The sequence below is a fragment of the Scyliorhinus torazame genome, chromosome 28 (genome assembly GCF_047496885.1).
Source record: "Scyliorhinus torazame isolate Kashiwa2021f chromosome 28, sScyTor2.1, whole genome shotgun sequence".
Taxonomy (NCBI): Eukaryota; Metazoa; Chordata; class Chondrichthyes; order Carcharhiniformes; family Scyliorhinidae; genus Scyliorhinus; species Scyliorhinus torazame.
This window is the reverse complement of record NC_092734.1, coordinates 7,969,049-7,995,258: the sequence shown is the minus strand read 5'-3', so window position 1 is coordinate 7,995,258 and position 26,210 is coordinate 7,969,049. Positions and strand designations below refer to the sequence as shown.

Sequence of the window (26,210 nt, the reverse complement as noted above, 5' to 3'; positions counted from 1 at the left end):
ATTCCGCATTCATATTTGTCCTTCCAAAATGGACAACCTCACACTTTTCAGGGTTAAACTCCATCTGCCACTTCTCAGCCCAGCTCTGCATCCTATCTATGTCTCTTTGCAGCCGACAACAGCCCTCCTTACTATCCACAACTCCACCAATCTTCGTATCGTCTGCAAATTTACTGACCCACCCTTCAACTCCCTCATCCAAGTCATTAATGAAAATCACAAACAGCAGAGGACCCAGAACTGATCCCTGCGGTACGCCACTGGTAACTGGGATCCAGGCTGAATATTTGCCATCCACCACCACTCTCTGACTTCTATCGGTTAGCCAGTTCGTTATCCAACTGGCCAAATTTCCCACTATCCCATGCCTCCTTACTTTCTGCATAAGCCTACCATGGGGAACTTTATCAAATGCCTTACTAAAATCCATGTACACTACATCCACTGCTTTACCTTCATCCACATGCTTGGTCACCTCCTCAAAGAATTCAATAAGATTTGTAAGGCAAGACCTACCCCTCACAAATCCGTGCTAACTATCCCTAATCAAGCAGTGTCTTTCCAGATGCTCAGAAATCCTATCCTTCAGTACCCTTTCCATGACTTTGCCTACCACCGAAGTAAGACTAACTGGCCTGTAATTCCCAGGGTTATCCCTAGTCCCTTTTTTGAACAGGGGCACGACATTCACCACTCTCCAATCCCCTGGTACCACCCCTGTTGACAGTGAGGACGAAAAGATCATTGCCAACGGCTCTGCAATTTCATCTCTTGCTTCCCATAGAATCCTTGGATATATCCCGTCAGGCCCGGGGGACTTGTCTATCCTCAAGTTTTTCAAAATGCCCAACACATCTTCCTTCCTAACAAGTATTTCCTCGAGCTTACCAATCTGTTTCACACTGTCCTCTCCAACAATATCGCCCCTCTCATTTGTAAATACAGAAGAAAAGTACTCATTCAAGACCTCTCCTATCTCTTCAGACTCAATACACAATCTCCCGCTACTGTCCTTGATTGGACCTACCCTCGCTCTAGTCATTCTCATATTTCTCACATATGTGTAAAAGGCCTTGGGGTTTTCCTTGATCCTACCCGCCAAAGATTGTTCATGCCCTCTCTTAGCTCTCCTAATCCCTTTCTTCAGTTCCCTCCTGGCTATCTTGTATCCCTCCAATGCCCTGTCTGAACCTTGTTTCCTCAGCCTTACATAAGTCACCTTTTTCCTCTTAACAAGACATTCAACCTCTCTTGTCAACCATGGTTCCCTCACTCGACCATCTCTTCCCTGCCTGACAGGGACATACATATCAAGGACACGTAGCACCTGTTCCTTGACAAGTTCCCCATTTCACTTGTGTCCTTCCCTGCCAGCCTATGTTCCCAACTTATGCACTTCAATTCTTGTCTGACAACATCGTATTTACCCTTCCCCCAATTGTAAACCTTGCCCTGTTGCACGTACCTATCCCTCTCCATTACTAAAGCGAAAGTCACAGAATTGTGGTCACTATCTCCAAAATGCTCCCCCACTAACAAATCTATCACTTGCCCTGGTTCATTACCAAGTACTAAATCCAATATTGCCCCTCCTCTGGTCGGACAATCTACATACTGTGTTAGAAAAGCTTCCTGGACACACTGCACAAACACCACCCCATCCAAACTATTTGATCTAAAGAGTTTCCACTCAACATTTGGGAAGTTAAAGTTGCCCATGACTACTACCCTATGACTTCTGCATCTTTCCAAAATCTGTTTCCCAATCTGTTCCTCCACATCTCTGCTACTATTGGGGGGCCTACAGAAAACTCCTAACAAGGTGACTGCTCCTTTCCTATTTCTGACTTCAACCCATACTACCTCAGTAGGCTGATACTCCTCGAACTGCCTTTCTGCAGCTATTATACTATCTCTAATTAATAATGCCACCCCCCCACCTCTTTTACCACTCTCCCTAATCTTATTGAAACGTCTATAACCAGGGACCTCCAACAACCATTTCTGCCCCTCTTCTATCCAAGTTTCCGTGATGGCCAGCACATCGTAGTCCCAAGTACCGATCCATGCCTTAAGTTCACCCACCTTATTCCTGATGCTTCTTGCGTTGAAGTATACACACTTCAACCCCTCTCCGTGCCTGCAAGTACTCTCCTTTGTCAGTGTTCCCTTCCCCATTGCCTCATTACACGCTTTGGCGTCCTGAATATCGGCTACCTTAGTTGCTGGACTACAAATCCGGTTCCCATTCCCCTGCCAAATTAGTTTAAACCCTCCCGAAGAGTACTAGAAAACCTCCCTCCCAGGATATTGGTGCCCTCTGGTTCAGATGCAACCCGTCCTGCTTGTACAGGTCCCACCTTCCCCAGAATGCGCTCCAATTATCCAAATACCTGAAGCCCTCCCTCCTACACCATTCCTGCAGCCACATGTTCAGCTGCACTCTCTCCCTATTCCTAGCCTCGCTATCACGTGGCACCGGCAACAAACCAGAGATGACAACTCTGTCTGTCCTGGCTTTTAACTTCCAGCCTAACTCCCTAAACTTGTTTATTACCTCCACACCCCTTTTCCTACCTATGTCGTTGGTACCAATGTGCACCACGACTTCTGGCTGCTCCCCCTCCCCCTTAAGGATCCTGAAGACACGATCCGAGACATCCCTGGCCCTGGCACCCGGGAGGCAACATACCTTCCGGGAGTCTCGCTCGCGACCACAGAATCTCCTATCTATTCCCTTAACCATTGAATCTCCTACAACTATTGCTTTTCTATTCTCCCCCCTTCCCTTCTGAGCCCCAGAGCCAGACTCAGTGCCAGCGACCTGGCCGCTAGGGCCTTCCCCCGGTAGGTCATCCCCCCCAACAGCATCCAAAACGGTATACTTGTTTTGAAGGGGAACGGCCACGAGGGATCCCTGCACTTTCTGCCTGTTTGTTTTTTTCCCCCTGACTGTAACCCAGCTATTCTTGTCCTGTACCTTGGGAGTGGTTACCTCCTTGTAACTCTTCTCAATCACCCCCTCTGCCTCCCGGATGATCCGAAGTTCACCCAGCTTCAGCTCCAGTTCCCTAACACGGTCTTTGAGGAGCTGAAGTTGGGTGCACTTCCCGCAGGTATAGTCAGTGGGGACACCGGTGGTATCCCTCACCACCCACATCCTACAGGAGGAGCATGTAACTGGCCTAGCCTACATCCCCTCTTACCTGACAGAATATAGCTGCCCTGTGGACTAACTAGATCTCCGCCCTCCGACCCTGCTCCCAGTCAGCTACACTTTCTGTAAACTCCTGACTCTCTTCGCACTCTTTGTGGAAATGTCGGAAACAAAATGAATGTGAACCTTGACTCAGATAGATTCTCTCTTGTCCCTGAGTGAGAAATCTGGGTGTTCAAACCCCATATTAGGAGTCTTAATTGGGTCTTGTAAAAAAATACAACTGCTCATTTCACATTCCATATTGATTTAATTTTCAGCGTGATTGGTGATAAAACAGGAACGCAAAGCTCCACCTGCCTGGGCAGCTACACCACGAGCGTTACTGGAGAGGCAGCACTGGAGATTTTCTTCAGCTGGCTCTGAATCGTTTCAGGAACCAGGCCTGCTTGACAATTCCCAGAAAGGCAACACCATCACTTTTAAAAATGAAAAGCATTCTGCAATTCTAAAGGAGCGAAAAGGTCAATTGCATTGCTTTGATATTTTTTTTTAAACAGCCGTGAAACGCAACCTCAGCAAATCAGCTCTCCAATAAAGGACATCTCACATTATCACAGCGTCTGGTACAACAGACTAAGAGGCTTTTTGGTTGTTTCTTTTCGTCAGGGTGACTCAGTCTCATTTGCAGTTAACATCCAACCTGACATTGCAACAGAAAAAGCCACATTTTCCATTTAGGTCAGAAGCACTCATTGGTGCAGATGTTTCTGGGCTGTTTCAGAGATAGGGGCATAGCTTCGCTCTTTTTCCTGAGGGAAGGTCGATTAGGAAAAGGGTCTCTTTGAACGTCACTGAGTGTCAATGACATGGAGTGTCCTCCAGCAGACACTGTCCACACCGACAGATGCTGCTTTGGCAAAACAAGGTCAAAACAATAACTGAGCAGAGGTTCAGCAAACAATATATTTAAAATAGCAGGTGCCGGCAAAAAACTTGTGGGCAGTGATCTAAATCTCAGGGTTCCAGCCATAGGCCAGGGCATTAAAGATTTTCATCATGATTTTATTCTCAATGTTTCCTTTGTTAATATTTTATAAACATGATCAAATCGGCAGTTATATTGAAGCATCAAAGATCCTGAATGTGGATAGGATTCTTCCTCTTGTGGGTGACTCCAGAATGAGGGGGCGCTGTTTTAAAATTAGGGGTCGACTTTGTAGGACAGGAATGAGGAAACATCTTTCCTCTCAGAGGGCTCGGCAACTTTGGAACTCTGCCTCAGAAGGCAGTGGGAGCGGGATCACTGAATATTTTTTAAGGCAGAGGTCGATAGATTCTTCTTAGACAAGGGAATCAAAGGTTAACAGAGATAAATGGCGAATGTGACACAAATAAGTTGAACCAAAATCTTATTGAATGGTGGAGCAGGCCCGAGGGGCCGAATGGCCTTCTTCTGTTCCTATTTTGCATGTCCATATGCTCGTATAACGACGACCTTGAACCTAAGCATCTGACACACCCACCCAGGAGTGTCAGTCAATATGAAATGAAAAAGAAATGAAAATCGCTTATTGTCACAAGTAAGCTTCAATGAAGTTACTGTGAAAAGCCCCTAGTCGCCACATTCTGGCACCTGTTCGGGAAGGCTGTTACGGGAATTGAACCGTGCTGCTGGCCTGCCTTGGTCTGCTTTCAAAGCCAGCGATTTAGCCCTGTGCTAAACAGCCCCTAAAAATATCTGACATCAGGGGCGTCATTCTCCGACCCCCCGCCGGGTCATGGTGGGACCCGCCGGTTGGCGGGACCCCCCCCGCTCAATTCTCCGGCCCGGATGGGCCGAAGTCCCGCCCAGAAATTGCCTGTCCCGCCGGCATAAATCAAAGCTGGTATTTACCGGCGGGACCAGGCGGCGTGGGTGGGCTCCGGGGTCCTGCGGGGCGATCTGACCCCGGGGGGTGCCCCCACGGTGGCCTGGCCCGCGATCGGGGCCCACCGATCCGCGGGCGGACCTGTGCTGTGGGGGCACTCTTTCCCTTCCGCCTCCGCCACGGCCTCCACCATGGCGGAGGCGGAAGAGACTCTCCCCACCGCGCATGCGCGGGAAACTGTCGGCGGCCGCTGACGCTCCCGCGCATGCGCCGCATTTCCGCGCCAGCTGGCGGGGCAACAAACGCCATTTCCGCCAGCTGGCGGGGCGGAAATCCCTCCGGCGCCGGCCTAGCCCCTCAATGTTGGGGCTCGGCCCCCAAAGATGCGGAGACTTCCGCACCTTTGGGCCGGCGCGATTGGCGCCGTTTTTGGTGCCAGTCGGCGGACATCGTGCCGTTGGGGGAGAATTTCCCCCCTGATGGCCGAATATGTTCATTGAAAAGTCAACAATTTACAACTGAACGTTCTAGTCAAAGCAAAGCTCGCCATTTCCCACGTCGTGTGAGAACATATGGGGCTGGTTTAGCACAGTGGGCTAAACAGTTGGCTTGTAATGCAGAACAAGGCCAGCAGCGCGGGTTCAATTCCCGTACCGGCCTCCCCGAACAGGCGCTGGAATGTGGCGACTAGGGGCTTTTCACAGTAACTTCATTGAAGCCTACTTGTGACAATAAGCGATTATTATTATTACAAGCTTAAAATGTCTATCTTGACCTGTCTGGCAGGCTCTGAAGTTTATAAAACAGAATATACACATTCCAATTGAACCTCCCCAAATCCCTGTCCAACTCTCCTACGGTAACCAATATTATCAATCACCTCGTCTAGGGTTCCTCATCCAATTAGGTTGCCAACTCTGGTTGAATACATTCCAAGAGGTTTTATCACATGACCTCCGCCCGATCAAACAGACCATTATCCAATAATGTTACTGCACGCTACTGCCTGCCTAACGGGTCATATGTGTCCCCCCCAGGTGACCCCACTAGGTACCCTCTGGTCCCAGCCGACCCATCAATGGGATGGGCGTGCCGCAATGTAACCAGTGCCATCTTGTTGGGTGAACATAGAACATACAGTGCAGAAGGAGGCCATTTGGCCCATCGAGTCTGCACCGACCCACCTAAGCCCTCACTTCCACCCTGTCCCCGTAACCCAATAACCGCTCCTAACCGTTTTGGTCACTAAGGGCAATTTATCATGGCCAATCCACCTAACCTGAACGTCTTTGGTCTGTGGGAGGAAACCGGAGCACCCGGGAGGAAACCCACGCAGACACGGGGAGAACGTGCAGACTCTGCACAGACAGTGACCCAGCAGGGAATCGAACCTGGGACCCTGGCGCTGTGAAGCCACAGTGCTATCCACTTGTGCTACTGTGCTGCGGGTGGGATGAAGGAGTGTGGGGAGTGGCGTGCTAATATTTGGCTGCAGCTTGTCAGCCTCTCAAGTGCCAAACCCAACCCCGAATCCGACACGTTTTCCATTACAATCGCTCATGTTCCACCTGGCACCGGTGCTAACCCATTAACGGTTCCGGAATTGCTCCGGAACCGGCACCAATTGTTCTGTCATAAAAGTCCACTGATTTTGTCCCGGCATCAGCACTTAAGTCTCTGAAACAGAGAATCCCGCCCAAGATCCTTAAAGGGCGCAACAGTGTTGATCTCTCAGTGTCTACTCCAAGTGGTTGTTTTCCAGGCTGGAGAGTTTAGAACTAGGGGGCACATCGCAGGAAATGGGCTGGTCATTTATTACTGGGCTGCGGCAAGGTTTCTTCACTCAGAGGGTTGTGAATCTTTACAATGCCCGATCCCAGAGAGCCGTGGAGGCTCAATCATCAATTATACGCAAGTCGGAGATCGATACATTGTTGGACACTATGGCAACCAAGGAATATAGGGATGGTGCAGCAAAGATGGATTTGAGGCAGATCACCCAAAGGTGCAACCAGTGCTGAGCTCAGCTCCTGACCTCGGTACAGCCTGGGTTCAAACATGGACAAAAGAGCTGAAATCTAGAGGTGAGGAGAGAGTGGCTGCCCTCGACATCAAGACCGTTTGACCCAGTATGGCGTCAAGGAGCCCTAGGGAAACTGGAGTCAATGGGAATCGGGGAAAACTCTCCGCTGGTTGGAGTCATACCTGGCACAAAGGAAGCTGGTTGTGGTGGTTGGAGGTCAATCATCTCAGCTCCAGGACATCACTGCAGGAGATCCTCAGGGTCGTGTCCTAGGCCCAATGATCTTCAGCTGCTTCATCAATGACCTTCCTTCCATCATAAGATCAGAAGTGGGGATGTTTGCGGATGACTGCACAATGTTCAGCACCATTTGCACCTCCTCAGACACTGAAGCAGTCCCTGTCCAAATGCAGCAAGACGTGGACAATATCCAGGCTTGGGCTGACAAGTGGCAACTTAAATTCCCGCCACACAAGTGCCAGGCAATGACCATCTCCTACAAGAGAGGATCTAACCACCGCCCCTCTACATTCATCGCTGAAACCCCACAGTCAACATCTTTGGGGGTTGCCATTGATCAGAAACTGAACTGGACTCGCCACATTAATACTGTGGTTACAAGGGTAGGTCAGAGGCTGGGAATCCTGCAACGAGTAACTCGCCTCCTGACTCCCCAAAGCCTGTCCACCATCTACAAGGCACAAGTCAGGAGTGTGATACTTTCCATTTGTCTGCATGAGTGCAGCTCCAACAACACTCAAGAAATTTGATGCCATCCAGGACAAAGCAGCCCGCTTGATTGGCACCCCATCCACAAGCACTCACACCCCCACCACCAAGGCACAGTGGCAAGATGCACTGCAGGAACTCACTGAGGCTGCTTCGAAAGCACCTTCGAAACCCATCACCACTACCATCTAGAAGGACAAAGGCAGCAGATTCCTGGGAACCCCACCACCTGGAGGTTCCCCTCCAAGTCACTCACCACCCTGACTTGGAAATATATCGCCGTTCCTTTACTGTCGCTGGGGCAACATCCTGGAACTCCCTCCCTAACAGCACAGTGGGTGTACCTACACTGCACAGACTGCAGCAGTTCAAGAAGGCAGTTCGCCCGCGACCAGCTTCTCAAGGGCAATTAGGGTTGGGCAATAAATGCAGGCCTAGCCAGCGACGCCTGCACCTCATGAATAAGGAAAAAGGATCTTACTGAATGCCGAGGGGCCGAATAGCTTAACCCTGCTCCTATTTCTTATCATCTTAGTTGCCCTCTGGGTGGCCCAGCAAGCCTATCAGTCGCTTCACAGTGTTACAAAAGAAAATTATAGCCTTTAAAGACTGCTCACCAATACCACAGGACAACTAGGTCCAGTCAATAAATGCTGACCTTGCCAGCAAAGAATAAATTGCAGAAGTGCTTTTTTTTTTTAAATGCTGGAATATTAAAACTCCCCTGTAGAGCATTTGCCTCTTGCAGCAAGAGTACAGCCTATTCATCAGAAACTAAGTAGACAGTCCTACATCCAGAATAACATGGAATCAAGTAGTTCTTTCCAGTGCAGCTTCCAATCTCTCCAGGAGCCTTAGAGGGAATCTTAAAAGCAAAACAATAGGCTGACTGTCTGTAGACTGAAGCTACAATGACCATCCTGTTCATCTGTTAACCCTACTGTGCTGAAGTCAGAACCATTTATTGAAATTATTTAAATTACAGGTCAGAGAATTTCCATTATTTGCACGAGTTTGTCCAACATCGGGAGTAAATAACAGTTCATTAGAAGTACCTATTCATGTGTGCTCTAACTCGAAGGATGCTTGCTAATGTGCAATTTAAATTACTTTAATACGTACTGACTGCATTACTTCCTCGCAATCGAGTTTAATTAATCACACACAAAAAAAAACCTGCAGAGATCATGTCAGAATGAGAAATGCTTCAGTGTAGATGTCAACATGCATCAAACACAGACTACAACCACGGGGAGGATGCACCTAAAGGCAGTCACTCAATAAAACCATTCTTCCTATAGATCCCACTGCGGGCTTCCAGCATCAGTTGTGATTCAGTGTGTAGCACTCCCACCTCTGAGTCAAAAGGATTTGGGTTCATGTCCCACTGCCCGTACTGTCGGAGCATTAAGCAAGGTCCCGTCTGGATTCTCAGGTAGATGTAAATTACCCCGTGGCACTGCTTTGAATATTTGAATATGAGCAGCCAATATTTATCGACATCACAAAAATAGGTGATCTGGACCTCACCTTGCGATTCATGGGAGCTTGCTGTGTACAAATCTGCTGCTGTGTTTCCTCATAAGAAGAGCCCTTCATTCCAGGAATCAACCCTAGTGCACCTCCTCCGAACTGCCTCCAAGGGAAGTATAACTGGGCCCACAAATTGTAGGCGGTACTCTAGGTGTGGTCTCACCAAGGTCCAGCACAGTCTCACCAAGACTTTCCAGCTTTTGTACTCCATCATCTTGCAATGCACAGCCTGCGGTATAACTTACGTCTTGTTAGCTTGAGTGCCAGCTGATGCCCTTGCGAGATGACTGCCCTGTAATTAATCCCGAGAAAGACATCTGGGGCGGGATTCTCCCTTTGGGAGACTAAGTCCCCATGTCCGCCGGAAAATTGGCGAGAATCACTCCGGACTTTTTCCTCGAAAGTCCGGGGTGATTCCCCATTCTCCAGGGAGCCACACAGCGGGCCCGGATCCTGATAGCCCGCCGATCGGTGGCCCCCGATCGCGGGCCCGCCCATCGCTGAGGACCCCCCCCGTGTCCGATCCCCACGCACCCCCCCACCTTAACGCCACCATCAGCCACGACTCCGGGTTCCCGCTGGGTGGAACCACATTAGAACCATGCCGGCGGGACTCGGTGGGCACTTGGCCGGTCGAGCGCAGAGAATCGCCGGATGGGTGCCTTTTCCAACAATCGCGCAAATGGCGGCGATTCTCCGGTCGCTGGGGAATCGCGTGTCAGCGTGGGGGCCTATTTTCGGTAATTCTCCTCCCCCGAGTGCGATTTCGCCGCGGAGGGTCGGAGAATCCACCCCATGGGATTCTGCGATTTCCCAGCGGCGAGTTTCTCAGTGGCGCGCGCCATTCGATGGTGGCGGGATTCCATCGTCCCATTGCTTGTTAATAGAATTTTCCATTGAAACCATCCCATGCCGTCTGGAACGCTCGGTTAGGGAGAATTCCAGACCATATCAATCTTCCATTTACTGGTGAAAAGATCGCCGCAAAATGATTCCTCCCTAACTTACCCCCACCTCCCAGCCCCCACCCCCAACGACCCTCATGACCCGACTATGACTACAGACCAAACCTGGTCACCGAGCCGACAACCCAACTATTCTCCAACCCAATTGTCCCCCGACCACCCACCTGCCCTGACCCAACCAGCGCCCCAACACGACTACCCACTCACCCATCCATCCTCCTCACCACCCCCACCCCTGCCAGATCACCCCCCCCAACCCACCTCTACCAATTAATCCACCCACCCATTCACCAACATTCAAACTGAACCTTTAACCTTACCATATGGTAACTAGTGCCGTAAAAAAGGGCTTATCCCCCTCCCCCCCCCCCCCGCCCGACTCCACTCTGCTCCAGTGCAGCCCCCGAGGGAAGCTGTGCCGGGCTCGGAAGACCCCAGTCGATAGGTGCAGCAATGTCGAGCCAGGGGAATTTTCAAACACCCAACGAGACCAAAGAGAAAATGTTGGAAAATATCAGCAGGTCTGGCAGCATCTGTGGGGCGAGAAAAGAGCTAACTGTGCTATTTATTTAACAGAAATTATTTCAGGGCAGCACGGTAGCACAGTGGCTCAGACTGTGGCTTCACAGCGTCAGGGTCCCAGGTTCGATTCCCCGCTGGGTCACTGTCTGTGCGGAGTCTGCACGTTCTCCCCGTGTCTGCGTGGGTTTCCTCCGGGTGCTCCGGTTTCCTCCCACAATCCAAAGACGTGCAGGTTAGGCGGATTGGCCGTGATAAATTGCCCTTTGTGTCCAAAAGAAGGTTAGGAGGGGATAGGGTGGAAGTGAGGGCTTAAGCAGGTCGGTGCAGACTCGATGGGCCAAATGGCCTCCTTCTGCACTGTATGTTCTATGTTCTATGGCCAGAGCACGTATTAACGTTTCGAGTCCAGATTTACCCAGAATTTTCGAACACAGCGTGAATGCGGGAATGATTGCCGACAGGAGGAGGGTCCGCGTCCCATTCGATATTTTGAAAAAAAACATCATCACAACCTCAGCAATGAGTTAGAATCATGGAACAAATCAACACAGAAAGTGGTTATTCAGCCTATCGCTTCCCTATTCACTATTCCTGTTCCCTACTCTTTCCCAATATCCTTCAATTATTTCTCCTTCAACATTTATCCAATTCCTCTCTGTCTGTGTATCCCAAATCCTAACCACTTGAAAGATTTATCCTCCTGTCGCTAACTAACGGGTTCTTTTCCCGATCTGTAAATCCGTGCCCTCTGGGTCCCGACACATCAGCCATTGGGAGCAGTTTCCTTCATAACTCTATCTAAACCCTTTACACCTGGAATCTCCTCTGAGCCTTCTCGGTTCTCATGGGAGCGGCTCCCAGATTCTTCAGATGCTCCAAGTTAATTACAATCCCTGGAATTATTCCGGTAAACTTCTTCCCTACCCTCTCCAAATCCTCCCTCGAATGTGGTGCTCAGAAGTAGACACAATACTCTAGCTGAGTCTGAACTAGTGTTTGTACAGGTTTGGAATAGCTTCCTGGGCCTCTGCCTCTAGAAAGCCCAGGATTTCATTCACTTTATTTACTTGTCCTGGAACCTACAAAACTTTGACCACAAACACACAACTTTTATGCCCATTTGCTCCTCATTCAAAATGTATCACCTCGCAATTCTCTGCATCCAATTTCATTTTCCATGTGTCGCCCATTCCAGCAAGCAGGCCGTGTCCTCTGGAAGACTATTTCCCTTCCAGGTTTCATGTCATCGGCAAATTTTAAATTGCAAGTAGTCACCAATATAAATCAAAAACAGCCACTACTACACTCCTCGGCTGTGTGTTGTGATTAAAGGCGGACTTGCATCCATAGACCCCTTTCACAGCCTTGGGACGACCCGGGTGCTTTACAGCAAATTAAGTAGTTTTGAAATGTGGCCAGTGCTGTAGAGTAAGAAAAGAAAGTTAATTAACTGACCAAACTTGAATTCCCACAAAGGACAAAACGAATGTATTTATTTTGACTTCAGTCAGTTGCTTGTCAGGCTGTCCCTTCATCGCGCAGTTGAAATTCCTCCCAAATGAGCTGTAAGGTTCCTGCACATAGTTAGCTAATCAATCCACTTTCCATATAGTGTGAAGTTCACAGTGACAAAACCGCCACTGACAATCTCACAAAGCGAAGCCAAACAATAGTTGACTTGGGAAATAAAATTAGTTCCCTCAATGTTTTGGTTCCAAGGTTAACATATTGTTGGGCAGATTGGAGGGAACAGAAGACACGTTAATGACAATCTTCACATTTCTACACAAAAAACACTGGTCTTGCAGGGCAGCACGATGGCGCAGTGGGTTAGCACTGCGGCCTCACGGCGCGGAGGTCCCAGGTTCGATCCCGGCCCTGGGTCACTGTCCGTGTGGAGTTTGCACATTCTCCCCGTGTCTGCGTGGGTTTCACCCCACAGCCCAAAGATGTGCAGGGTAGGTGGATTGGCCACACTAAATTGCCCCTTAATTGGAAAAAATGAATTGGGTACTCTAAATTTTTTTTTATCAAACACTGGTCCTGCTGCTAAATCATAGTCATAGAGTCATAGAATTTACAGTGCAAAAGGAAGCCATTCGGCCCATCGAGTCTGCACCGGCTCTTGGCAAGAGCACCCCACCCTAGCCCCACACCTCCACCCTATCCCTGTATCCCAGTAACCCCCCCTAAACCTTTTTTGGACACTAAGGGCAATTTATCACGGCCAATCCGCCTAACCTCCACATCTTTGGACTGTGGGAGGAAACCGGAGCACCCGGAGGAAACCCACGCAGACACGGGGAGAACGTACAGACTCCGCACAGACAGTGACCCAAGCCGGGAATCGAACCTGGAACCCTGGAGCTGTGAAGCAACTGTGCTAACCACTGTGCTACCGTGCTGCCCTGCTCGTGGACAATTATTGCTACAGGTTATGGTTCTAGCATTTCTTCCCGAGTAACTCCTTATTATCTGCCATTCTGCTGTATAATATTTAGTGTTTGTTTTAATTACGCAAGACATTGAGCCAAGGCCCCGAACTAGAAACAAAATACTGAGGATACTGGAAATCTGAAATAAAAGCAGAAAATGCTGGAACGCCTCTGGCGTTTCGGCAGCATCTGGGGAATGGAACAGATTTAACGTTTGCGTTTGTACCACTCTGCTTCAGAAGCCCTGGCCTGTTTACCGGCGACATTAAAGATCACAGTACGGTACGGTGGCACAGTGGTTAGCACTGTTGCTTCACAGCGCCACGGTCCCAGTTTCGATTCCCCGCTGGGTCACTGTCTGTGCCGTGTCTGAACGTTCTCCCCGTGTCTGCGCGGGTTTCCTCCGGGTGCTCCGGTGTCCGCCCACAAGTCCCGAAAGACGGTAATTTGGACATTCTGAATTCTCCCGAACAGGCGTCTAGGGGATTTTCACAGTAACTTCATTGCGGTGTTAATGCAAGCTGGTGTTAACTTTTGCCTTAGTTTAATTGCTCTGTTTTATCACCTGTGCTCTTGTGTCGCCAGGTATGTTTCTGATACCGCCACGTGGTTCAAGTCCGAGTAATGATCAATAATCCAATACGCCGCTTAGTAAGATTTAAACCAAAGCACATTTATCATACACAGTAATCACTACTCATGTATAAACTCTATGTCTAAGCTACTTCTATGACTAACAGGCCAATACTTAACTTGGAACTGGCCCACCAGGTCAGGGAAACAAATGGCCTTTCGTTCGGGTTCTGAGCCTGCGGGATTCGAAGTTGGTACAGATTGGTAGCTAGGAGCGCCTATCTCGTAGCGAGCGTTGAAGTATGACTTACTGGATATCAGCGGTGGCTGGACCGGTCACCGTCAAGGGTTGGTTCGCGTTGCTGAGTGACCCGGTCAAGAAGAGAAGCAGAGGGCCAATTTGAACTTGGGCTTGATTCTTATAGTCCCCAGGGGCTTCCCGCCTTTCGGGGCAGACACTGTACCTGCTTCCAAGTGATTGGACTTTGTCCCAATCACTTAGTTCGATTTTCTCCAATGCTGGAGCAGTTCCCTGATCGATGGGCGGTCCTGAGGTAGTCGTTCACCTCCCTTTGTGTAGGCTTCTGCTGGCGCCGATGAGTCTGGGTTGGCTTTATGTGTCTAAATGTTGCTCATTGTTCCCGGGCATTGCTCATTAATATGCAGGTGGCTGGTGTTTTGTTATGCTAATGGTTGCTGGTATCGATCTTGTCTGGCCTTTCCAGAGGTAAATACACACTCAACCTGCAGCTGCTCGTTTGTGTCCTGTTGGCTGACCTTCCCATCAGCCTTTGTCGTTCGCCATTTTAAATCGGGAGTTAGCCATTCTAAATCGGGAGTTAGCCATTTTAACTGGCTACATTCCCTCCTTGTGATCCTAACACGAAGCGTGAAGGATCACATAACTATGTTGCTTTCCATTCCCTGACCAGGGGGGACACCTCCTACATGGCCTCTGCACTGACCATAGCTATGCAAAAAACGTTTAGCTAACAATTCTAAGGGCACTATGTCAAACAGGGACATGCATTTTCGCTGTGGCACGTTGGAACTGTTGATCGATGAGTCGAGTGCCATATCCCGTTCGTACGAGGGCATCTTTCAACGTCTGTGGATGTCTGTTACGCTCCTTATTAATACACTACACTCACTTAAACATTTCATTATCCTACCTTCCTCAATCATACAACAAAATCATAGCATTTCATACACAGTCTTTCCTGGCTTGGCAGTCAAGCTCAGGATCATACAATTTGGTCATGAACAGTTCTTTACATTTCTTTATTTACAATAAACACAAGTGAATGCTCTTTATTATATATCGCGGGGGTCGGGGGTCTGGTCGTATCCGAACATAGGGAATCTGATCCTATATACCGGGGTTCGAGCGCGGTAGGCTCTCCTCCATTTCCGTAGATGCATAGTCTGCACTAAGCAGCAGAGTATCGCTAATACCAGTAAGGTTTCCATTACATAGGACAGGGAGTACCAGGTTATAAACCTGGCACACCAAGATGATGTGGTGTCGCTGGTGACTGGGCTCTGGGTACTGTGGGGAAGTGAATCATTAACGGCGGGGGGGCTTGAGGTCATGGGGTTCGCGTTCACGCGCAACCAAATGTCCATAAAGATGATGCTGATCCATATGAAGGAAGTCCTCATGGCTCTTCTCTTTCCTTTTCTTTCTACTCTTCTCCGGTCCTGGAACATCTGGAGTTCTGTGGAAACAAGCATAGTGTCTGTAACTATCTTTGTTTAATATCTCGTACGATAGTGAGTCTGTCCTATAGTGCCAATTACTCCCTTTATAATTGGTCACTATGTGTGACTCCCTCATTTTTTTTCAAAAAATCTAATTTTAGGACAAGACACACTTCCCAATAATGAACCAGTGCGAGCCGTCTCGCAGACTGTGCAATTTACCATCCAAATGTTTCAGGATGTAAATAGCATTGGTTGGCAACCTAAAGGTTACCTAAATAAAACAAAACTTTTTGAACTGAAAGTGCCAAAATGAAGTGCCTACGGGCCGCGACGGGTAAGAGTTGGATGGAGACCCCGGGTAGGACGGCTACCAATGCCGTATCTCTCCTACCCGAGCGTAGTTGACCAGAGGGGGGGTTCCCAGGCAGGACGGGTCCCAAGCCATTTCTCCACTGCCTGAGCAACCGACAAGAACGGGCAAGAAATGTAGTCATCGTGGTGGGGCTGCCGTAGTGGTTCTTTCCTTCGAACCAGAAGGGCAGTTATGAACGGGCGTCTGGTTCCTTAACCAGGCTCTGCAGACAAACTCTCAGAGGTTTCTGCTGAACTAGTGTCTGACAATGGTGAGTCTCTGTAGGCAAGTCCTCAGAGGTTTCGGCCGAATAGGCGTGGGGCAGTGAGAAAATAAAATTCTCCTGTCGGACATACAACATTTAACAAACTTACAAGCAACATAAAAGATTCTGCAGGTTCCATCAGAAAGGACAACACTTCTCCCAAGCGGTTCCTTCTAAAACATCATCTGGACACCTCAGTTCTCGGTTGCGAACAGGGTCGCAAAGGGGTTCTCGGTTTGGGAGTCAGACCCAAGGTCGTCCTCTTCTCCCGGGTGCCAAACGCTTGAGTGTATCAGGGCTGAAAGGGCTGCATGGTGTGAGGTGGGGTCGCTCTCGTCGTTGCGGACGAGTCGGAACAAGTTATCTCGGTGCCAATAGTTGGGGTCTAGTTGTGTGGGGACAAAATCGGGGTCGTCAGTGTGGTTCGGTGGTCGGTGGTGGGGTTTATTTAGGAAAGTGATCATGAAGGGATCACTTGGATCGTAGTCGGAATCGCTGGGTGTGGGTCCTGTTGCATGGGGATAGTAGGGAGACGTGCAGTGGCTATCGTCCGAGTCACAGTCGCTGTCTCTGCTGCTGCAGTCTGTGGGCGTTCCGGGGCGGAGTGTATGTGTTGGGGGTGGAGTCGAGGTCGAGTCCGTGGCTGGGCTGGACGTGTTGGGGGAGGGTAGGGTTACGTTGGCTGTGGGCGGGATGTGGTGTGCTGCGTCAAGCATGACGTGGTGTGTGTGGTTCGACTGTGGTCCATATGCCTTCAGCTGGTTTATATGAAACCACGCAGTCTTACCGTTGGGGTACTTTATTTTGTAAACGGAAGGGCTTACTTTGTCCGCAATGGAATACGGACCCGAGTATTTTGGTGACAGGAATGTGCTGGGGTTATAGACAGAGCGCATAACTTGCTGTCCTATACTGTACTCAGTCACATGCACTGTCTTATCGAAACAGGCCTTGCTCTGTTTCTTTCGTGTGCCTAATCGTACCGCGGCTGCTAGCTGAGCCGTTTTAACATTTTCCACTAATTGTTCCACTGCGTTCTCGTGTGTGAGGGCCGTCACTTCGGGGCTGGTCAAGTCCAAACCTAATAAAAATTCTGTGCCTTTCATGGGGTGTCCGGTCATGAGGGTGTGTGGGGTGTAACCTGTGGAAGTAGAAATTGTGTTACGCAAAAACATCAGCGCAAAAGGGAGGACTGAGTCCCAAGTGGTGTTGTTCTGCTGGACCATTTTTCTGAGGGTGGATTTTAGGGTCCGATTCATGCGCCCCACAATACCACTCGACTGTGGGTGGTATGCTATGTGGAATTTTTGGGTGATGCCAAATATCGTGAGGACGTTCTGCATGACACGTCCCGTAAAATGGGAACCTTGGTCGGATTCAATGCTGCGGGGGAGTCCCCATCTTGTAAAGATGTGGTGGGTCAAAATCTTGGCTGTGGTTTTTGCAGTGTTTGTGCGGGCTGGGAATGCTTCCACCCATTTTGTAAATATGTCAATTACCACAAGTACATATTTATAGCCATTCCTGCAAGGGGGCAATGGTCCTATAAAATCGATCTGGAGGTTAGTCCAGGGCCATTAACGGGTCGGGTGTGGCTGAGTTGGGCCATTTTGGCATATCTGTCCGGGTTATTCTGGGCACAGATAAGACAATTCTCGATGTAATGGTTTACATCTTCCTTTAAATTCGGCCACCAACAAAGCTGCTTGAGATGGGCTGTAGTGGGATCGATTCCCTGATGTCCATGACCGTCATAGAACAAACAAATCAGTTGATTCCTGTCCTGTTCAGGAACCACATAAAGGGTGTCTTTTAACACCACACCGTCATGTGTGGTCAGTGCATTTCTAAATCTCTCATAGGGTGCTGGATATTGTCCTTTTACAATCTCCCTGAGATTGGTGTCCTGCTTCTGGGCCTCTACTAGATCCTCGATCTTTGTCTGTGAGACCTGAACTGCACTCACTGGGGCGCTTTCGGGGGGTGTCCAAAGGTATCCATGCCTGGAACCTGCTTTGGCCAGTGCGTCGGCTTTCACCTTTCCAGGGGGGGAGGAACGATGGTGACTGCGGACTTTGATTATCCCAAAAGTCCTGTTCTGGGCTCTTTCTAAAATATGACGGAGCAATGGGGCTGAGGGGAGGGGTTTTCTGTCTGTGGAAACAAATCCTCTTGCTTTCCACAGGGGCAGGAATTCCGTGAGGCTGTTGCAGACATAGAGGCTGTCCGAGTATATGTCTGCATGGCTGGGGAAGGAATCTGGGTGTCCCACTATATACGCGATGGCCGCGAACTCTGCTGCCTGCGCCCCTAAGTGTCCGGGTAGTCTTAACAATATTTCCTCGAGGGCGCGTCCCTGTGCGTCCTCGACATAGATAGCGCAACCTGTTATGCGCTTCCCATCCAAGATTGTGGAAGATCCGTCCACATAGATCTTTATGGATTCACACGTGTCCGTGTGCTGGGGGGTGTTTTAGCGGTAAAGGGGCCTGTGTTGTGGTGTGGAGAGATAATTTCACATTCATGGGGGGTTCCAGGGTACTGTAAGTTGTCAGCTAAATAGGTGTGTGTCTTTGTCCTTTTCACAGTGATATCCTGTCCCTGCAAGTGAAGGGTCCATCTAGCTGCTCGAATCTGACTTGTAATGCAGGGGCTGCTATGAGTGCCTGTTTTAAAGAGTCCACAGCATCCGTATGTTGCGGAAGCCACTCCCAGGGGGCTCCTTTCTTTAGGAGGTCTGAGAGGGGTGCTGCCTTGCTGGCGAAACCGTCAATGTGGTTTCGGCAGTAGCCAACCAGTCCTAAAAACAACCGGAGGGCTGAAACGTTCTGGGGAAGGGGCAATTTAGCAATCGAGTCAATCCTTTTAAGCTCGATCTCGCGTTTACCATGTGTGATAATTGTTCCCAAATATATCACCTTTTCTTCCAAAATCTGGGACTTTTTGGGGTTGACTTTACAACCGATTGAGTGTAATAGTTCCAGGGGTTCGGACAGTAGCTCAATGTGCTCTTCCTTGGTGTCTGTCTGCAGTAGTAGGTCGTCTACATACTGTACCAGACATTCGGGGCGAGAGAATTTGGCTAAACCATTTGCCAGCTGTCAGTGGAAAATGGAGGGGGAGTTGTGGAAGGCTTGTGGAAGGCATGTCCACGTGTACTGCTGCGCTCTGACAGTGAAGGCAAATTTGTACTGGCACGCTTTTGCCAATGGAATGGACCAGAATCCATTACTGACATCCAAAACCGTAAAGAATCAGGAATTGAGTCCCTGCTTGAGCATGGTCTTGGGGCTTGTTGCTACGGTGGGGGCTGCTGTGGGGGTGACTTTGTTGAGTTCCCGGTAATCGATGGTCAGTCGCCATGATCCATCGGGCTTTCTCACTGGCCAAATCAGGGCATTATTAGTGGAGGCTACTGATCTAAGTACGCCCTGCTCTAATAAGCTTTCTATTACCTTTGAGATTTCTCCCTCTGCCTCTTGGGGGTTTTGGGGGTCTAGGGTCAGTTCCTGTTATTTGTACGGAGCCAGTCATCCGTCCACAGTCGTGCTTGTGGGTCGCGAATGCTGCCCTGTTCTTTTGCAGAACTGCCCTAACCTGCTTGTCCGTGCTAAGCGTGGTCGGGTTGAACTAAAATTCGCCTACGGCACTAATTTTATTTGTGTACTCTCCTATGTTGAGCGTTGCGGGGGCTCTTGCGGATTTTGCCATCTTCCAGACACACTGGTTGACTAGATCAAATGAAAGATTATGGGAATTCATGAAATCGATTCCCAGAATGTGTTCTGCTGTGTGGGGCAGGTCAACTAAAACCACGGGGTGCTTGGTGGTGATGGTACCGATTTGAATGGGTACAGGGGCTGTAATGTGTCCCTGCTGTGAGTGGCCTGTAAAGCCGCTGAGTGTGATAGTGGCTGTAGTGGGCCACGTGTCCTTTTGAAACATGGTGGAGGCACTTATTGTGGTGCGGGACCCTCCTGTGTCCCAGAGAAATTCGATGGGCTGTCCCCGAATTTTTGCTGCAACTACCGGTCGTCCGGACCTATCCCAAAGGGTGTCGCAGACCCAACTGGGGGAGCCCGTACACCGTCAGTCCGTTCCAGTCAAGTCCGTCTGATCTGAACGGGCGCTAACGCTATGAACGGGCTATGTCTTTTTCTTACTCAGAGTGCCCGTGTGCTGGGCTCTCTGTGGCTTTTTAGGGGCATTGCACTCTCTTGCGAAGTGTCCCAACTGTCCGCAGTTGTAACACTCCTGTGACTTGGGTGGGGGGCTGTTCTTTCCCTCATTCACCCATGCGGGGTTCTGGTGTGTTTTTACTGCCTGCATATCTGCGCCGGCCTGCTTTTCCTCGGTGTTCTTAACAGCGGGTTTGCTCTGTATAGATTGCTCCAAGCGCGGGACAATCTTTTCACTACCCACTTCTCGTTATGGGCCTCCTCTGAGGGATCATAACTCGCGCAGGCTTTCTGTCCTGTTTCTGTGGCATGGGAGATAAGGTGCGGGTCCATTTGGCCATGTTGTCTGGGGACAAATGGGTGCGGTGTAAGTCTCCAAAGACTGCTGCAAAGTGAATCCACAGGCGTCCAGCAAACGCTGTGGGGTGCTCGGATTTCTTTTGCCTACATTTGTTGAGGCCGTCTACGGGGTAACCCCGGTTATACCCGATCGCATCCAGGATCGCGGTATGCATTTCTGCAAGGGTGCCTCCTCCTACATCTTGTGGGTCGGGAAGGGCTGCTGCTACTGACGGGTCTAAACTTAAAACTGTGAGCTTCACTTGCTCTCGCTCATCCAGGCCGTACATGGTCGCCTGGTGCTTAACTGTGGCAAAGAAATGGTGGGGATCTGAGGTGGGGAGGAACGGTGCCATGTTATCGCACGCATCCCGTAATTGGGTCACTGTTAAGGGGGTGGAGTATAGGAATTCCGCATCGTCCGGTGTGGCTGTGCGGTGGGTGGTTACTGGGTTCATTGGAGCCTGAACTATCTGCTGTGTGGGGGGTTGGGGTGCTTTCCTCTTCTGTGGCTTTCCCTGCGCACATGTTCCCTGAACATATCTCTGCGCTGTTTCATTCAACTCTTCCCAATCAGGGCCGTCTTCCTGATCTAATCTTTCTCCAAAGGTTTCCTGGAAACCTTTCTGAACAGAAAGCAGTGATTGCAGCTCTGCAATCTGCTTCCGGCACTTTGCGTGGTCTAATGTGCTTTGTCTTTGTTCTGTGGTGGCAGCGTGGAGTGCTCTCAATGCTGCCTTGAGGTCACTACACTGTTTCTGTAATGCCTCTACCTGCTTTTCCGTTTCCTCACGTACCAGGACTGCACGTTGCGTGTCCTGATAGGCCTTTTCGTATTGAGACTGGAAGCTGCTTAAGTGTGCCAGACAAGACTGGTGAGCCCTTTTGGTGTCATCCATCTCTCCATCTTTTGCTGCCAATTTCCTTCTCAAGTCTAAATTCTCCTTTTCTACCTCGCTTACATCGACCTTACTCATTCGATGTATGCCCTCAACTTCTTTCCGGAGCGTCCTAACGACCTCCTCTGTGCCTTGCAATTGTGCCAAGCAGGACACGATTGCCATCAGCTTGCGAGCTTTCCCTAAGCTCTTTTTGTGGATCTCGCTCAGGGTCACCCACCAAGTATGTCCTATACTCCCGGGACCTGATTCCTCGTTATCACACAATTCATTCCAAAGGGGCCATCCTTTCCCTTTGAGATATTTCCTGATCTCTTCCTCCCAAATGGGACATTGTCCTACTCTACTGCTGCTGGTCGCTGCGACCGCAAATTCCTCGGGGTTCATTCGGCGCTGCATTGCCTGCATTGCCATCTTTCCTATCCGAATGCTTCTTTTAAATTTGTAACACGGAAGCTAAGGCGGTGCTGTAAATACGGGTACGGCTTTCGCTACTTTCCGATATACAAACTTCCGACAGTTTTGACGCAACAAATATCTATCAGTTTTACCTTATCGCCCTGTTAGTTACGCATGCATACACACACTTCCGAATTATGACTATTGATCAGAACTGCTTGAACACTTGTGGTTTTCTGTTTCCAATTGGATCTCTAATTCAAATTCTTGGGTTCTCCCGGAGTGGTTTTCCACTTTTAGATCGGGTCCCGTCAGGATGTCGCCGAATAATGTTGTTAACTTTTGCCTTAGTTTAATTGCTCTGTTTTATCACCTTTGCTCTTGAGTCGCCAGGTATCTTTCTGATACCGCCACGTGGTTCAAGTCCGAGTAATGATCAATAATCCAATACACCGATTAGTAAGATTTAAATCCAAGCACATTTATTATACACAGTAATCACTACTCATGCATAAATTCTACGTCTAAGCTACTTCTACGACTAACAGGCCAATACTTAACTTGGAACTGGCCCACCAGGTCAGGGAAACAAATGGCCTTTTGTTCGGGTTCTGAGCCTGCGGGATTCGAAGTTGGTACAGATTGGTAGCTGGGAGCGCCTATCTCGTAGCGAGCGTTGAAGTAAGACTTACTGGATATCGGCGGCGGCTGAACCGGCCACTGTCAAGGGTTGGTTCGCGTTGCTGAGTGACCCGGTCAAGAAGAGAAGCAGAGGGCCGATTTGAACTTGGGCTTGATTCTTATAGTCCCCAGGGGCTTCCCGCCTTTCGGGCGGACCCTGTACCTGCTTCCAAGTGATTGGACTTTGTCCCAATCACTTAGTTCGATTTTCTCCAATGCTGGAGCGGTTCCCTGATCGATGGGCTGTCCTGAGGTGGTCGTTCACCTCCTTTTGTGTAGGCTCCTGCTGGCGCCGACGAGTCTGGTTTGGCTTTATGTTTCTAAATGTTGCTCATTGTTCCCGGGGATTGCTCATTAATATGCAGGTTGCTGGTGTTTTGTTCTGCTGATGGTTGCTGGTATCGATCTTGTCTGGCCTTCCCAGAGGTAAATACACACTCAACCTGCAGCTGCTCGTTTGTGTCCTGTTGGCTGACTTTCCCATCGGCCTTTGCCGTTCGCCATTCTAAATCGGGAGTTAGCCATTTTAACTGGCTACAAAGCCTACTTGTGACAATAAAGATTTTACTATCCAGTTGTTCCATAGTCACTTTCGGCTTCAATTTTTCCAGACTCTTTCAAGCTGCTTTCCGATTCTCAAACTCAACTCATTGGGATTATCAGTCCACCCACAATATTGCCCGCCCAGTAACGTAGCCGTTACATTAACTGTGCCCGTCATTTGTTTGAGGCTGTTTCTGAGAGAGGAGACAGACTTCCCGTAATCTATTGCACTTGTGCGAGAGGTTTATTAATAAAAGCAACTCAGAAAATATCAATGATAAATCTGAGCACTGAAATTTCACCAGCGAACTTCAAAACAATGAAAGTCACCTTTGGTGACTGCTGTTATGTTGCTAAGCTACAGATTCTGTCCTCTATATCTTTTTGTCTTCGAGAAAATACTGTCATAGTGGCTCATATCACTGCTTGCTTACCAATATCCTCAGTGGATATACTGCCCCAGCCAGCTATAGTTTTTAATGTAATTTAGACTTCAAACTACTGTCTGACTCCGAGGAGCCGCTTTCGAGACACAGCTCAACTGGGACAAGGACTGGAAATGAAGAGGCACAATTACACCTGACAGCTACACGTGAGGATAATTTATTTTAAAACTATCACAAGACCCACAAAAATATTGGATAAACATATGGATGATAATGGCATAGTGTAGGTTAGATGGCTTTTGTTTCAGTGCAACATCGTGGGCCGAAGGGCCTGTACTGCGCTGTATCGTTCTATGTTCTATGTTCTAACACAAAAAAAAACAGGATTCGTCTAACCCTTTCCAGTCTGGTATCTTTTCAAATGAGGCAGCGGGTCAGTCATTAACGAGGGGCTGACATCTGCCAACTCTGCATTCAGCAAATAGAAACATGGAAAATAGGAGCAGGAGGAGGCCATTCGGCCCTTCGAGCCTACTCCGCCATTCATTATGATCACGCCCGATTATCCAACTCAACAGCCTCATCCCGCCTCCCCCACCCCCCTCTCCTTTGAACCCCTTCGTCCAAATGTTATATCTAACTGCTTCTTGAAGACAGCGAGGGATCCCCACTTCACCGGCAGTGCGCTCACGCATGCGGATTTCCCGAAGGCGTGGGGGTGCCCACATTGAGAAACCCCATTTGCCGGCTGCCGGGACGGACCACCCTCTATGTTTTGGCCTCAACTACTTCCTGTGGTAACATTCCACAGGGACCACTCTCTGGGTGAAGACATATCTCCTCATCTCTGTCCAAAATGGTCTGCCCCCTATCCTCAGACTGTGACCACCACCATCGGGAACAACCTTCTTGCACATATCCATCCAGTCCTGTTAGAATTTTATAGATTTCTATCAGATCCCCCCCTCCCTCATTCTTCTGAACTCCAGCGAATACAATCCTAACCAACTCAATCCCTCCTTGTACACCAGTCCTGCCACCCCAGGAATGAGCCTGGCGAACCTTCGCTGCACAACAGGTAAGAACATCCTTCCTCAGATAAGGAGACCAAATCTGCACACAATACTCCAGATGTGGTCTCACCAAGGCCCTGTATAATTGCAGCAAGACCTCCCTGCTCCTGTACTCGAATCCTCTCGCTATGAAGGCTAGCATACCATTGCCTTCTTACTGCCTGCTGCACCTGCTTACTCATCTTCAGTGACGGGTGTACGCGGACACCCAGGTCTCGTTGCACATTCCTCTCCTAATTTATAGCCATTCCGATAATAATCTGCCTTCTCGTTTTTGCTACCAAACTGGATAACCTCACATTTATCCACATTATACTGCATCTGCCATGCATTTGCCCACTCACTCAACTTGTCCAAATCACACTGAAGGATCTCTGCATCCTCCTCACAGCTCACCCTCCCACCCAGCTTTGTGTCATCTGCAAATTTGGAGATATGACATTTTTGTTCCCTCATCTAAATCATTAATCTACATTGTGAATAGCTGGGGTCCTAGCACCGATCCCTGTGGTACCCCACTAGTCACTGCCTGCCAATTTTAAAAAGACCCGTTAATTCCTATTCTTTGTTTCCTGTCTTGACAGTATGCGGGAAGTAGGAGGAGATCATTTGGCCCGGCAATCCTGCTCACGGCTAGCCTGAACCTCTGAATTGGTGTTAGACTTTGAAAAGCTGGAGATCCGGTTCATGATTTGCTGATGACCCACCACCTCCTCCGAGCTTGCGGCAAATCTCGGAAATGAGGAATTTGGCAGGTAGGACAGTTGGTTCATACCGGCCAATTCAGCTGCATTGGAGGTAGGTTTATTACCAGAGTGACCAGATTTTCACACAGAAGGCTATCGGTTTATGTCACTGAGATGCAAGTGAAGATTATAACAATAAACGATAAACATTCGGAAAGGGGGAATGTTAAATTGAAAGTCTGAGAGCAGGCTGGGGCGGCGGTGGCGTAGTGGTATGGTGACTGGACTCGTAATGCAGAGACCCAGGGTAATGGTCTGGGGACTTTGGTTCGAATCCCACCACAGGAGATGTGGCCACCGGCCAGACAGACCCCCAGCAGAGGTGGTGGAACAGTGGTGTATAGTGGGAGCGAGTTGCCTTGGGGGTCTTCAGCATCAATGGTAGGTCCATGAATAGAGGAACTTCTTCACCCAAAGGGTTGTTAATCGATGGAATTCCTTGCCCAGTGAAGCAGTAGAGGCTCCTTCATTAAATGTTTTTAAGATAAAGATAGATAGTTTTTTGAAGAATAAAGGGATTAAGGGTTATGGTGTTCGGGCCGGAAAGTGGAGCTGAGTCCACAAAAGATCAGCCATGATCTCATTGAATGGTGGAGCAGGCTCAAGGGGCCAGATGGCCGACTCCTGCTCCTAGTTCTTATGTTCTTATCTTATGTTCTTATGAATAGCACCAGGCCAAACATTCCAGTCGATTACCCCAAACCATCGCCTCCTCCTCCTGATGAATCCGTACCGCTCCATGTTGAACACCACTGAGAGGGTGCTGAGTGGAAATGAGGCCCACTCAGACACGGGGAGAATGTGCAAACTCCACACGGACAGTGACCCCGGGCCAGA

General features: G+C 49.2%; 1 long non-coding RNA gene across 1 annotated transcript in view; it reads right to left on the bottom strand.

Moving 5' to 3' along the window:
* Positions 1 to 3,447: 3,447 nt before the first annotated feature.
* Positions 3,448 to 26,210, bottom strand: part of LOC140403497 (uncharacterized) — a 39,442-nt gene continuing 16,679 nt past the window's right edge. The window contains exon 2 of the long non-coding RNA XR_011938340.1: positions 3,448 to 3,665. This is a non-coding gene — a long non-coding RNA (uncharacterized lncRNA). The remainder of the gene's footprint in view (positions 3,666 to 26,210) is intronic.